General features: G+C 31.6%; 1 protein-coding gene across 1 annotated transcript in view; it reads left to right on the forward strand.

The window, feature by feature from the left end:
* Positions 1-15,626, forward strand: part of LOC100714016 (E3 ubiquitin-protein ligase RLIM-like) — a 194,953-nt gene that overhangs the window by 40,670 nt on the left and 138,657 nt on the right. The window lies entirely within an intron of this gene.

Raw genomic sequence — 15,626 nt, forward strand, 5'->3', positions numbered from 1 at the left:
CACCCCAAGGCAGGTGGCATAAACCATGTGAGAATAAGTATAGGGACATGAACATATTGCAACTGCTCAAAAGATGAATGTGACATCCATTTGCCAAGTATCATTTTGTTGCAGTCCTTGTGCATTGCATCCTTCATCCAGAACAGGGGCAAGATCTATTGGCAAGTAGGACATGACTAGAAAATTTTTCTAGCTTGTAAACAAGATAATTGAAATTCTTCTGTTAGAGCATTGCTATTTTGATAATGGTACCAGTAGGATTGTCTGGCCCGGTTGAAGGAAGTAACATAACCCACTAGTGAGTCAGTTTATTGGTTACCATAATTTAAGAGTCCCAGTAAATTAGAACGGGACCTAATATGACCGATATAAAAGGTGGTATAATGACTTTGAACTGCCCTTTATAACCTAAGAAACAGATTCAACAAGGGAGGATCTAGAGAAGCTTTTACAGTAGTACTTTCTAGATGCTGGATAAGAAATACTACATAAGCTGAATCACTAATGATATTTATAGGGGTTGATTTATAAGTTTTATAATATATAAAATGCCAGTAATTTCTGATCAGGGATCATAGCTCTGGGTCAAAATGACATGTTGAAAGTCCTCACTGGAAATAGCTGCCTTCGCCTTAGAGAGACCATTAATAAAATGGGTAGGTGAGACGGGAATAGGCTTCATCTGAGTAATCTAGGAAATTTTTCATTTGAGAAAATTGGAAGGCAGGATCATTAGAAAAGTGGTTATCAATGTGCCCTACAAAATCAGAAAAAAGCAATTTGCCAATAAACAGTTTGTTGTAACAGAGTCGAATGTTGGGATAACTCCCAGGGCAAAACAATCCGAGAAGTGTTAATACCAAACAATTGATTGCAAAGAGTTCTTCTGACTACTAGTATTGTTGCCATTTGTTCAGTATATAAGTGTAAGGGTTTTATTATTTGCTTGGGAAGGGTTAGTCATTTTATAGGAAATGATATTAAGAATTATAAAACTTTCCTAAAAGTGCAAGTAAATAAATATGGCGATCAAGTGCCATCCTACTATGTGTCACATTCCATGAGATGTCACATTCTTAATATTGAAAAGTACCATTAATATTTAAGTTTCTTTTAAAATGTCATGCTCCTGAAGATGTGTTGTCCATTAGCAGTGTACAAACTTGTTCTTTAAAAATTTTTATAAAATTTTATAAAAATAAAAATTTTTATAAAATCTTATTTCTGAAACAACTTCTTCAAGAAGTTGCTGTTTGACTTCTGAAACCCCTCTTGTTTCCTAGGAAAACCATCCCCATGCCTTCACCATCTCTTGGTACACTGAGACTTGGCATAACATGAGATCTGAGTGAGAACTATATTTTTCTTGTCTGCTTTTTTGTGCACCAAGAAAATATTGAAAGTTGGACATATGTCTCAGTATTTTACCTCAAAGTATCAAGTTATGAACAGGTACAATTTTCAGCACGTAGCTCAGTACCAGCCAAGCAGAAACTTGATATAATATTTTGAACCAGACTTTCTAAATATACAAACTTCCAGCATGAATTTGCAGAAAAAGACATTTGAAGGAAGATAAGAAATTTGTGCAAGAATCATAGCAAATAGAAAGGTTTAACATTTTACTGCTAGTCCATGAAATTTTGGTTTCAGACCTTAACAATTTCAGTGTTTGGTATTGCCCTTCAGCTTTTTAAATTGTTCTGTGCCTCCTTCAAATTAATCTCTTATGTTTCCTATATTAGGTTTAAATATATTTGACACATTTTATACATAAATAACACATTTTGATACTGAATAATAATGACAAATTTTGATACCTAAATAAAAATATATTGCATGACAGATAATGCTGTTTATTCATCTTTTAATTTTCTTAATACATGATATCTTATGAAAGAATACATAATCTCCAAGTGCTTTAAAAAATCACTTGAGAACTATTTCTGCATAAATATCACAGTAAGTTAAAAACACTTCTCAAAGAAAGATTTTTTTGACATACTATTGAGGAACTGGATTTGATGTTATGTATATTTTTAATATAGAAATGATTTATAATATCTTCCCAACTAGTTTTCTCCAAAGTTCTTTAAAATATATTTTAGAACACTCTTAATCTATCAATAAATCCCTAGATTTGAAGTCCTATCCAATAATTTTTACTTATACTCACTTTCTTCTTTCATTGTCTTTAGTAAACAAGAACTACATAACCATATTCATTATCATCTTAAAACTTCTGTCTTGCTGAACATTTTGTAGTGTACCAACACACATTTGAAGTACTACTTTTACACACTGCATCAATTTTATTGTGCTCTCCATTTCATCTAAGCATATATATCAGATGGTGTGCAGTGATTCCAAAAGGCTCCTTATAAATCAGTAAAACTGACTTTAGCAGCCTCTGAGCACTGTTCTTTATCAGAACAAAACATTAATTAAAAGTCTCACTTTCCTAAAATTATGTGCATGACAGATGATTAAAATATAGAACATAAAGTTAAGGACTTTATAGTATGATTTTCCTTGATTGTTCTTCTTTTAATAATTAAAGTAAAAGAAAGCAGATTGAAATACTTAACAAATTAAAATACAGTTTTTTATATTTTGATGATGTAGGAAATACCATGGAATATTTTTTCTAATTTATTAAATATAAACTATGTGTTGCTTGCTATTTATTGTTCAATCATATTTCTATTTTTACAGACTGATACTAGAGTATAAATTATATGTTTCTTTTAAAACATAGAAACAGGGTTAATACCAGATCAATTAAGATTATTACTTAGTAAAGTAAAGTATTCAAAATACAGCTCTTCTTTTCTTCACGTATGTAAAGTTAAGTGATTCATATGATCTTCAGGACACTCTCCAATGTCCTTGGGGTAAGTAGGCAAACATTGAAAGTGTGGATAAAGAATGATATAATTTGGTCATAAAATGCCTCAATAATTTTCTCCAAATATAGTACCATCTTAAACTCTTTCATTAGAATATAAGTGAGCATATTTAGTCAAAATTAATTATCATGTTGCTTTGTCAACATTAATGAATTGAATTTAAAAGAACAATTTCTCTAGTTTAATTATTAATCACTACATTCTTTGATTTTCTTATGCAATCTAATGTTCCACTGTTTTTAATAAAGGAAGGAATATATATTTATACTTAATGTGCTATATAGATTTCTCTATACCCAACTCATGACAGCTTGTGTTTATATACTTGAACTGTTTTGGGATCACATAATTGAAAATTTAAAAGTTATTTTCTATAAAGTATAATATTCCTTCTACTTGTATTTGGTAAGACTTGTATGTGACTGGCCAACATGAACCTTTAAATAAGATTTTGAAAAAAGTCAGTTGATGGCAGGCAGGTAACTGTGGTAGGTTAATGATGTATTTTAACATCCCAGTTGTGTGACTTTGCACATCTTTTGAATTCTTAATTCATTAGAGTGGCATTTTTCTAGTTACATCATGACAAGGGCAACAAAATGAACCTATTCTGGTTGTAGTACAATTTGTCTTTTGCCAGAAAAGGGAAGACTAAGTTCTCTTGTTAATATTATGAGAATAATATTTAATATCTCATTATATTAATGTAACTGAACATTCTGATCAATTCAAGTAGAAATTATTCACTACCAGAGTTTAGGTCTTAATAATAATATGTGTTGTTCATAGCATCAGTATGCTACAAAGACAGTTATTTAAATAAAGTCATGTGACATCATTTTAAGTATGTATTTTTTAATTTAATATAATTATATACAATGTGTGTAATATCCTAAAGAGCTACCCAACTAAAGAAATGTGCACAATATTTTACATTCTTAGATTTAACTACATACAGCCTACAGTTTTGGCATAACATCTGTTTTATAATGGCTGTAATTCCCCTCCACAATTACAAAACCATAGATTCAATAGAGATTAGAGACTATATCCTAAACTTTTGATTCAGATTTAAATACACCCAAAGAAAATCACACACACACACACACACACACACACACACACACACACACACACTATATCTAGAGTATTAAGATCTGATCGGTGCTTTCAGGGTAGTATGGCTATAGACTCTGTTCTGTGTTTCAAAGAAAAGAGTTGGAACTCTCACATGTGAGATGTAGACTGTAGACATTCTTATTGCCTTGTAGTCCTTCGATTTGAGTTAATCATTATTCTCATTTGATGCTTTCCGTACTCAAAGCACAGTCTGTGGATGAAGAGTGTTATTACCATAAGCTAAAATGCTAATAGAAAAGAAAAAAGACCTCATCCTAGTAATGTGTTAGGAGCCACATGACAATAGCGTGGTTACTCATGTGCACACTGTGATGGAGAAATAGGGTCCTAACCCATTCTTATTATGGATGTCAGAGCCCCTTTAACTTTCCAAATTTTAGTTAGAGACAGAGAGATTCCTTCCTGTTATTTTTTTCTTATAATTCAACTTAGATATTCTGGAATGCATAGTACAGAGTAAAATCATTATTTTGAGATTCAAAGATGTTGTTGTGTTAATAACAACTCTATTCATTTCCATTGTTCAGTGCTGTTCTAATATGAATGCATAACACAATTATATATTCATTTAACTCATTAATTCGTGTTTGGGCTTATGATTGTCTTTAAAATTAAAAATTCTTGTAGATAAGGCTTCATCACTTGTTTTCACTTCCCTTGCATAAATACCTAGAAGTAGAATTATGCTGTGAGTTAAACTGTTTGATTTTACAAAGTATTGTGGAAATACTCAGACATCCATCAAATCTATAGAATTTTAAAGTAACCAAACTCACAACCTAGAATCTACTAATACTGGACTATGTGTATTTTATCATGGTTGTCTATTTTTCTATCCATGCAACAAATCATTTAAAATTTTTAGTAAGCGTCAGAGATAGATACAATTCTCTCTTTATAAATTAGCACAGATATTTGAAACAAAATTGACACAAAAAAGAGTATATACTTTGGTCTTTTTTTGAACTAAATTCTACTTAAGTAATGTAAGTTGCTGTCAAGGTACACTCTGATAATACTGTCTAATTTTTAAATGTTTTTTTTCTTTTCAATCAACTTTCTTTAGAATCCTGACACAACGCAAGTCCTTTCAATTTTTTCCTCAATGAAATTTTCTAGTTCTAGAAACTCATATAAAATGGCATATTTTGATTGTGAACAGCATTTTACATTTTCATTTGATATTCATTTATATATTTCTTTTTGCCTGTTGTTCATTTTATTTTTGAGTGGTATTTTGTGAATAAGAAGGAGAAAACAAGAGAATGTGTTCAAAAAATTTTCATAATATTGATTTGAACTTAGAATTACTTTTATGAATATGTAAAATATTGTAGTTCTCTTCTTTTAAAGGCTAAACTTGACCAAATATGTACATATGTACATATGTACATATATATATATATATATATAATCCTATTGCAATTTTGTATACCTTAAAATTGGCAATAAAGTTGCAGTAAAGTATATAACTATTTTTGTCCAGTTATTTTATAGAAATAAAAGGCTCTCAAGCATTCTTTTTATTTTTTCTACACAGATAATATTGTGATCATCAGTGTCTTTTTTTTCTTTATGCATTAATTTATAATCGATCTTTTTATTTACTTAAATATAATGATCAAATTTAAATGTTTAAAACTTGAAAATGAATAACTGCTGAATGTTTAATTAATATCTTGTAAGATTTGCTCTTGTAAAGCTGGGATTGGAAGTGCCATTTATTCCAGCTATTCCACTTCTAGGCATATTCCCAGAAGAACTGAAAGCATAATACCACAGTGATATACATGCACCTATGTTTATAGCAGCACAATTTGTAAGCTCCAGATCTTGGAAACAACCCAAGTGCCCATCAACTGAGGAATGGATAAAACGTTGTGGTATTTCTATTCAATGGAGTATTACTCAGCTATAAAGAAGGATCACATTGAAATATTTATCAATAAATGGGCGCAGCTTGAGACCATACTCATAAGTGAAATAAATCAATCTCGCATGTGTGAATACCAAATAGTTTCCTTAATGTAAGTAATGATTCAAATATATAAAAATATGTGGTAATCATGATTCCCCATTATGTGGCCTTGAAGCCTTACAAAGTTTTCACTTATTAATTGGAAAGGCTTTATTCTGGGCTTCTTGATATGGAAATATTTGAAGCTATAGTACATGAAGTTTTATTCAAATATTTCAAGGAAAAAGACAGACACTATGGTAACTACTATTAAGTCGGGTTATTTATTGGTGAAGCATTAGGTTGCTAAAACAGTCATGCTTTGACCTGTATTGTTATATTGCTATGTCCTGTTTTATCTCAATCTCTCCCTTATTCTTTAAAAAAATTATTTAGTTATTTCTTATGTTTGTTTTAATTAAGGGGAAAAATTAAAAAAAATAGCAGGATATATAATAGTAATTTTTTTTGATTTCCTATTAACTTGTTTTGAAGTCCTGTAATACTCACACGATTTTGTTTTTACTGATTAGACTCTGTTCCATTCTGGATGATAGTATCAAGTTTGAGGGAATAGGCAACTACTTTGAAGGCAATAAGATTCACTAAGATGCCATTATGGTTTGACTATTGTTTCCTTTGGAAGTCCTGTAATGTTTACAATGCTTAAGTTTTATTGGTCTTGTTCTCTACTGTTTTGTTCAACTTTATAATATCTAATGAGACAGACAATTCTTTTTAAGGAAACAAAAGACATTGTTGATAACCATTGTTGATAACCTTGTACTCTGTTTTACATCATGAGCTATGTCTATCCTTGGTTTTGACTGACAGCTTTGTTTTGCCATATTTGACTTTATTCTCCCCCCCAAAAAAAAAGTAATAAGAACTAAGGAGTAATAAAACCCAAAATGTGTAAATTTTGTTGTAAAAAAGAGAGGGAAAAAAAGAGCTCTAAAGGATACAACAGCAAGTGTGTTTAGGGGTGTTAAATAGCTGACCATATTAATGTTTTTGGTTGGATCATTGAACACAACTGTTTGCAGTCTCACTGTTTGAATGTCCACTTTGTATTCTTTGATACTGTGATTTGAGCAACTATTTCTAAGATGATAATATGTAATCTATTAACTGGTGATTTCTTACTGGGTTTTTTTTTTTTTTTTTTTTTTTTTTTTTTTTTTGTAGTTCTGTATTACTTGTACCCTTACACTGCTTTGTTTTGTTTTGTGTTTTTCTCTTTTTCCTTTTAAATTAAAAAAAAAAAAAAAAAAAGGTTTGCTCTTATAGGGGCTGGGGATTTAGCTCAGTGGCATAAGCGCCTGCCTTTGGAAGCAGGCAGTCGTGAGTTTGATCCCTGGTACCGATAAAAAAGCAAAAGACAAAAATAAATAAATAAATAAATAAATAAATAAATAAATAAATAAAAGGTTTGCGCTCGTAGTTCACCCTTAACAAATATTGCACAATTATTTGTTACCATATTTGTATAAGAAATATTTCCTAAATTACTAATTTCCTGCTGTATTAAATTCACAACTGAACTTTTAATGTTTAAGGAAATCGTGAAACACCTTGAGACTGTTCTATTACTTTTATATTTCCTGAATCTTCTTACATTTGAGCAAGATAAAAGAATGTCAAAATTAGCTATAATATACTCAATTTTTATGATTCAAGCATTTTGCATTTTTTATGTCATTGTTTATAAAAATTTTTCCTATATAAACTGTGCTTTGGTATCAGTAACTTACTTGCTTCCTTAAATAGATTCTATATACATTGTTTTAAATAATTTGAAAAAAAATGTAGTGTACTGATTAAAAACTAATTCTAATCATGAAAATAATTTGACCCTGAAGATTTTTTTGACAATAAATATTTTGTGGGAAAACTGCTATATTTTCATAAATTTTGCTATTGTTATTTAATTGTATTCAATCATTTATGTTTTCTCAGATAAAGACAAATTGAATTTTTCCATTAAATGAGTCATCATGTTATATTTTTAAAAGTCAATATTTTGTTGCATTGAATATTTTGTTAGTGCTTGTTTGCAGTACACAGTGATATGAGACGGAAATCAAAAGATCTGAAGATCAAACAATGATGACAATAGTTTTTACTGAAATATTTATGCTTTCTTTTTGATTTGACTTCACTTCCTGTATACTTCATATATTTGTTAATTTTAGAAATAAGGTTTTCCTGATTTTCTCCTTTTAAATTTTAAACAATGGGCCCTTTTGTATTTGTAATTTTAAATAAATTCAACATTATTACTTTATTAGTATTTCACAAAACATTATTTTTGTTATCATTGTTACTAATTTTTATTTTGAAATTGGGCCATAATGTAGTTTACATGTTTGTTTCATTTTCATTCTTTTCATGATTAATTAGGCATTCTCCATCATTTTTGAAAATCTGTGCTATGTCTGTTAATACGGTTTTTCTAATGTTAATAAACCAAAATATATTATGCATGATCTCTAGTCCGCAAAATTGTTTCAGATTTTAATTGGATGTTTTTAATTCTATACTCATGTCAATCTAATAACTTTAAACTTACCTTTTAAATTCAGTTCTCCTTTAATTTTTCCCATGTCTCTCTATCTTTACTGGTGAATTATATTTTGTTTAAGGTACTAAGTAGTAGACATCTTACTTGAACAACTCTCCCTCTTTAGATTACTTCTGTTTTAAACTGCTCTTTTCTCTGACTACAGCAGGTATTTTTAAGTGTGCTATCTTGACTCATTATGGAGCTGTATATATAAATATGAAGACATTCTAACAGTTTTTGTGGTACAGAATAAAGTTTATTTCTATTTTTACTTGATGCTAGTCAAAAAATTAAATGCTTTTAAATTATTCATACTGTTAATCAATTACTGGTTTCATCTTTCTTGACAGTGTTGATATATTTTACTTCTTTTGTTTAAAATTGGTGATCTATTTTCATTCTGCGGCAAGTATATTAGTACTCACTCAAGCAGTATTTCCTCTTGTGTAACTTTTTCCCCAAATGTCAGCACACCCAGGTGTCCTATGTCCTGCCACAATTGTTTGTATTTTTTAAAAAAGACTTTTATTCTCCAGTATAGCAAACAAGGTTTGTGACTTCTGCAACAACTCACTTGTGCAGGGTTAGATAGAGATGTTGGCTTTTGGAACGATGCCTATCAATCAAAAACAGAAGTGTGCGAGAAGTCTATTAGGAAATAAAACAGAGACACAGTACTAAAGAGGCGCTATGAAAGATGAGCTAGGGTGCAAAGGTTTAGACACGGTTGTGCTCCTTTATGCCCGAGGGTCAGAAACCGATAGCTACGCAAAGTGCCCTAATACCGAAATTTGCCTCATTCTGTGAACCCTTAGTTTTGTGGGCATAATGCTGCAACTGTCTTTCTTTCCTTTTATCAGTTTTTCTAGTTAATGGCAAGAAGAAACTTTAAAAAAAAATCATGTTCTGATTATAGAACATAATAGACAAAGGGCTTTGGGATTCTGGAAAGAAAATGAAATCAGGTATCATCACTGTGCCCTGACTCCATTCCACGGTGATTGGTGTGTCAGAAGTAATAGAAACAGGCTTGCTATTTATAAATACATACTGTATGAACGTTACCTGTTAAAGTTAATGATTCACAACAATATTTTAAAATAATATTTTGACAGCGATTTCAAATATACCACCTTGTGAACTGTGGAGAATGTATTTCAGTTTTCATAACTACGTTAATTACAATTATTATAATAGAGTTAAGTCCTAGAAGATTGGAAAGGAAAACTTGCCAACATTGTATCAATCACGATTTTAACTTTCAGCCTTCAAAGTTCCCTATTAAAATATCTAACAATGAGAATTCTTTAGCTCTGGGTTAAAAATGTGCTCTGGCTGCTAAGTCATTCAGCTTGAATTAAGAGTAAGGTTTAACCATAATTAGCAAATTCTAGATTTATTTCAAAGCTATTTTGCATGACTCAAAGAAAGAGCCATTGTGTGGTTGCTCTCTATTTTCCTACCCAGATTGATTGCATGACTATTCTACTCTTCACACGACTGAGTTCTTCTAGTCACTGAACAATCAAGAAAAAAACCAGCCTAGTTATTTGCATTTGAACCTATATTTAGGGATACAGTTATCTGGAAATCAGTGGAGAAAATTAACGTTATTATTACCAGAAAAATAAAGGGGAAAAAATAGAATATGTGTTTAAAAAAAAATTAATCTTGTCTTCATTTAGACCTTAATGTAGAATTTATTAAAATCCTGGGATAATTTCTTATTTTGTATAGATTTTAATATTATGCGTTTGGACCGAGAATTTAACTCAGTGGCTCAAAAGTTTGCCTAGTAAATGAAAGGTCATGAGTTTGATCCATGGTACCAAAAAAAAAAAGAAAAGAAAAAAAAATCTTTCATCTATCTATCTATCTATCTATCTATCTGTTCAATACCTTTCTAGGCATTTCAAGTAGAAAATGAAAAGGGAGATAGAGTTGAGACTCAATTCATGCTCCCAACTCACATTTTAGGAAGAACAGAGACATAATCAAACAAGTACAAATCTGTAGGCTCTGAAATTAAAGAAGTAAACTCACGTATTTGCAGAGTATAGATCAATACATATGCCTGGGAAGGTTTAGAATGGCTGCCCAGTACAGGTGAACTGAATGTGAATGTACAGAGTGGGTTTGCTGGTCCGTGGGAGACACAGATAGAACTACTAAGTAAATGTGCACGTTCATGACAGGAGAATAATGAAGGGCTTATAGGGTAACTGTTGAGTGATGATACAAGTTTTTGTTCTTTTCTTTTCTCTTTTCTTAGATTGAAATCTCAGGGTTAATATTTATAAATAAACTCTGACCTGGAGTATTAGCCAGGTAAGAATTGTGAGTAACTACATATGAAACAAAACAGACAGCAGAGATTGTCAGGAATGGTTAGATTCTACATTTACAATCTTGCAAAGGTCCTACCAAAGTCCAACGTTTATAGGGATCATTTTCTTATGATATAAGCATGTCATAAAATTCATAATTTTCTTCCTATAAAGTTTTTTTTTGTAGGTAAAATGTCAACTATATTCATTCACTGTAAGGAAAATGGCTCTTTTGATACTTACCCCAACTTTTTTTTAACTTTTAAAACTGTCTTAAACTTTTGTTTTTAAACACGCTCTTTATTATGATTATTAAATAATTACATATTAAGTAACCAATTTTCGGCTGATACTTTACAACTAAACAGGGTATTTGAATTTAAATAAAACAGTTTGTTTATATACTTGAGGATTTTATAATTTCACACATAGTATAAAGCAAAGCCAAATTAGGACAATTATTTTTCTCATTTAAGTATTAGTGTACTTTCCTTTTAGTTTCACAATACAATCAATGGATATTTAAAAGTTCAACTCTTGTCCCTAGCTTACATCCAGGTATTAATACCCTTGTTGCTGAAATGGGAAACTGTTAGCAGATGCGCTCACCAGAAAATAAGTTTTAGTCTGTCACACAGGCAGTGGACAAATTCTAACCACATCATCTTGCTTTCTCTTTAATATGTGATTTAAATCACCTTTTGTTCTAATTTCTGTAATATTCCTCTTTGTGACAAATTTCTTTTGTGTTTGTGCCTTATTTCTTGCTGTCTTTTCAAGTCAGAAATGAAACCGACCTTAAGGAAACTTTGTTTCAATCTCTTGGCTCAGTCTCTTTCTCTACTAGGTAAGGAGAGCTGGAGTTTACTCTAAAAAATTTGTAGAACAAGAACTGTTAATCTGAATGGCCTTATCTGTCGATTGTATTTATATAAAATAAGGATTTCTAATAAAGCTGATCCTCATGTTTCACCAAACATACATTTGCAGACACTCACTAAATAATAATAATAAAATATTCAACACTCATGAGTTTTAAAGACTGGCAGAGGGTGACAATAGTATTGAGTCTCCTGAGATGAGACACGTGTGCTTGCAGTGATCTGCTTTTCCATTTCAGTTTGCATAAATGTGAATGAGTGTTGTGTTCAACTTTTTTTTATTTTAAAGAGAAAAAAAAAAAACTACAATAAAACAGAATTCCAAACACGTTCAGAGACTTACAATAATTAATGCCTTCTGTATTGCTATATTCTTAATAGTTATTCAGAGTACAAGATGTACACATGGTATCTTGTCCAAACAATATTAGCACAAACTTTCTTTGCAATGAATTAAGAGAGACTAGCTGCATAACTGCTTTACCTATCTTTTGCATAAATACTTTTTTCTTTTCCCCTTTCTTCCTTTTCCCATTTCTCCCATCACATTTTGTCTTTTCTTTTAAACAGTTACTTCCCAATTCACAATATCTATTTTATATTTTTGATCCCATTCACTCATTCATTTTATCACACTACTGAGACAAGACAACGTTTACACAAATGGATCTGACTTATTTCATGTATGACTATGGCCTCGAGTAAGGTCACCAGTTTATCCTCCTTTATAATTGTGTAGTGCTCCATTATATTAAAACATCCCATGCATCCTTTGTCAACACATACTTCAAATTTCTGAGTTTTTGTCAGTAAAGTTTTTGTTTAACATGATTCCTAAGTTAACGCTGAAGTGCAGTTTAGCATTCTGAGCAGAAGAACCCTGTCATGTGCCATGTGGTCAGGCACTCCCTGTTCCCCGGGGCAGTCCACTTCCCCACTGTCAGAGCCCACGTGATGCCTCTGCTTCACACCCAGCAGCAAATGACAATGTCCTTCCAACTGCATTCTCTGGATCTCTGTGTTCGTCTATCCAAGTGATCACAGTAATTTTCATTGCTATGAAGGCATTAATATGTAGGCATTAGTGCTAACATCATAAGCCAGCTGTCTGCAGACTTGGGCTAAAAGTTCAAACCTTCTAACCACACGGTTTTGGGGCAGCCAATGGCCCAATCTTTTCTTCCATCAGGTTTCTCAGAAGCTTACAAAAGACTATCTTATCACTACAGAGATTTCAATATTTTTGAACTCTTGGGTCAGGAAATTGTCAAAAGATCAAATATATTTCACAGTAAAACAAGGGGATAGGAAGAAGACTCAGCTGAAAAATAACAAAACACTTCTTGTAAATAGTTTGAATAAAAATACTCATTTCGTTCAACTCACAAAAGCAAAAATGTTGAACATTTTAAAACATGTATCTTGTAGTTTTTGTGTCCGATAAAAGTATGACCATGCTACACTGCGTTCAGAAAAGAGCAATGCAGTGAATAATTACACAACATGGAGGCCGCAAAAACATTTCCATGCAACTATACTTTTTATTACCAATTTACTTTTCCAAAATCATTTCTCTGAATTCAATGAAATGCTTTTAAAATAAACAGAAAATATTAAACGAAACTCAGAGGTGAAGAATACCGACGCATTTGTAACTCTGAGAAAAGAGTAAAACCTAGAAGAAGAGAACCAATAAGAAATCAGAAAATAATGTCAAATATTATTCTGGAAAATATAAAGCCCTTTTGAATTGCAACTCAGGCATAATACATTATTTAATATCCTCCCTCATGTTCCCTTTCTTGTGTGAAATCTTGTAGAGAGGCATAGAAGTGACTCCTGTGGCTTTAAAATGCTGACTCCTTTTAAAATTTTAAAATATTCCTCTTTTACAGAAAAAAATGTATAAAAATGTTATTCACCTCTGCAGGGGCATTCTACTAAATTTTTTGCCATTAGGAAATTTTTACTTTTTAGTTACAAGCCTATAAAAATGTTATGAATCTGGAAATATTAAAGACTTCATAAATAAAGTACAGTTGGTGTCATACAGCAGCCACTTTAGAAGATACCAAGAGTATTGTGACAGATACATATTGTCAGTAAATAACGTGTCAACAGGAGCCACAGTCAAAATAGTTTTCAAATAATTCAAATACACACCACTGAATTTCATTCTTGTTAACAAATTATATAGGAGAAATATATAGGGTATAGGAGAAATATAGCTCCCAACTAATTCAGCATCAAATGTGCTGTGTTTGTGTTCTCTGAAATCGGTGAATTCCAAAGGTCAAAGGAGAATAGGAAAGCTTTAATAAATGATAGTTCCTGAGTGACAGGAGGGATCCCAAGTGAGTTGTCAACAAGGTTTGTCAGGGCTAATCCATACAGCAAAATCATAAATGTGGTTACAGCATGGGTCAAACTAAAGTCAACCAATTAAGATTACAGTAATAGTGACCTAGTTAATATGGACTTAGTGAGATAGCTACTTAGTGGAAAAGGCACTTAATGACTAGCACTATTAAACTTGACTTACCTATAACACCTAAAAGAACAATTTTGGAAAGGGATGGGCCCAGCCATTCAGGCCACCCATCAGTGCCTAGCTTTGTATCTGTTAGTATTTAAGAACACAGGTCATGTTAGATGTTTCCAATCAGCCAACTCAGAAGAAGTGATTCATTTAATGATTTGTATAACTGCTCCATCATATATACTCAATATCAAACCCCAGAAGTCTCTAAAAGTTGCTGTTTATTTACAAATGACCACTGGCATTAGAAAACAAAATACTGAGTACTGCGTTTGAGTTAACAATATTTCCTGAACTACTTTCAGTTATTTGACCTTACATATATCTATAAAATATAAAAATTAGTTTACAGGGGCTGGGGATTTAGCTCAGCAGCATAAGCACCTGCCTTGCAAGTGCACAGCCATGAGTTCAAACCCCTGAACCAAAAAATAATTACGTGTGTGTGTGTGTGTGTGTGTGTGTGTGTGTATGAGAATTTACTGGTAGCACTTTTTAAAACATTTTCTGGGGAAGATTATATATGAGTTTTCATTGCTATTATTGTTTTAAATTTTATCTGAGATATTTCTTAGTTGTATTTAGTTGGACAAAAAATACATAAATGTATGTATATATCTTTAAAAATGTATACATATATATTTGTAATAAGTACTGGGTTACTTTACATTTTATTACCACCATCAATTTGAAGTCATAGAGTGGTTTGGTTTTTGAGGTACAATTTAAGTATATAAAAAATAGACTAAAATACATTGCAGACTTCAGTACCAACACCTAAAAGAGAACACCTCCGAAGTTTCAACGCTTTGTAAAAGGCTCTAGTCTTTCAATAAAAGCTTCAGAACAGCAACAAGTGAGGCACCGAACATGAACCAGCAGCATATGCTATCATTAATATGCTTTTCACACCCTGATTTTAGCTGTTGCCTTTAAGCCTTCTCTCATGCCCAGATGTAACTTTCTTTCTCTTTTGCAAACAGTTGCTTCAGAACACCTCCGACAGAGAGGACCTAGCATTTTCAGAGTAAAGCCAGGAACAAAAGGAAATATGTTGAAAATATTTCACAAGGTGATTTTTGAAAAGGAAGGAGTCTCAGTAATTGTTCACAAGAGCATGGGAGAAAATCTGTAGAAGTGACACGAAGGCACCTAAGAGATTGAAACATCAGAGTTGTTGAGGTAAAATGACAACTCCACTTTAAAGAAAATACAAGAAAGAGTGACCAAGGCCCAGAAGCACAATTAAAACGGCTCTGAATGAGTGTTCTAAAGAACCGAGCAGTTGGAATGACTTCAGTAGTCAG

The sequence above is a fragment of the Cavia porcellus genome, unplaced genomic scaffold, assembly GCF_034190915.1.
Source record: "Cavia porcellus strain 051 isolate PalLab524CR breed Dunkin Hartley unplaced genomic scaffold, mCavPor4.1 scaffold_30, whole genome shotgun sequence".
Classification (NCBI taxonomy): Eukaryota; Metazoa; Chordata; class Mammalia; order Rodentia; family Caviidae; genus Cavia; species Cavia porcellus.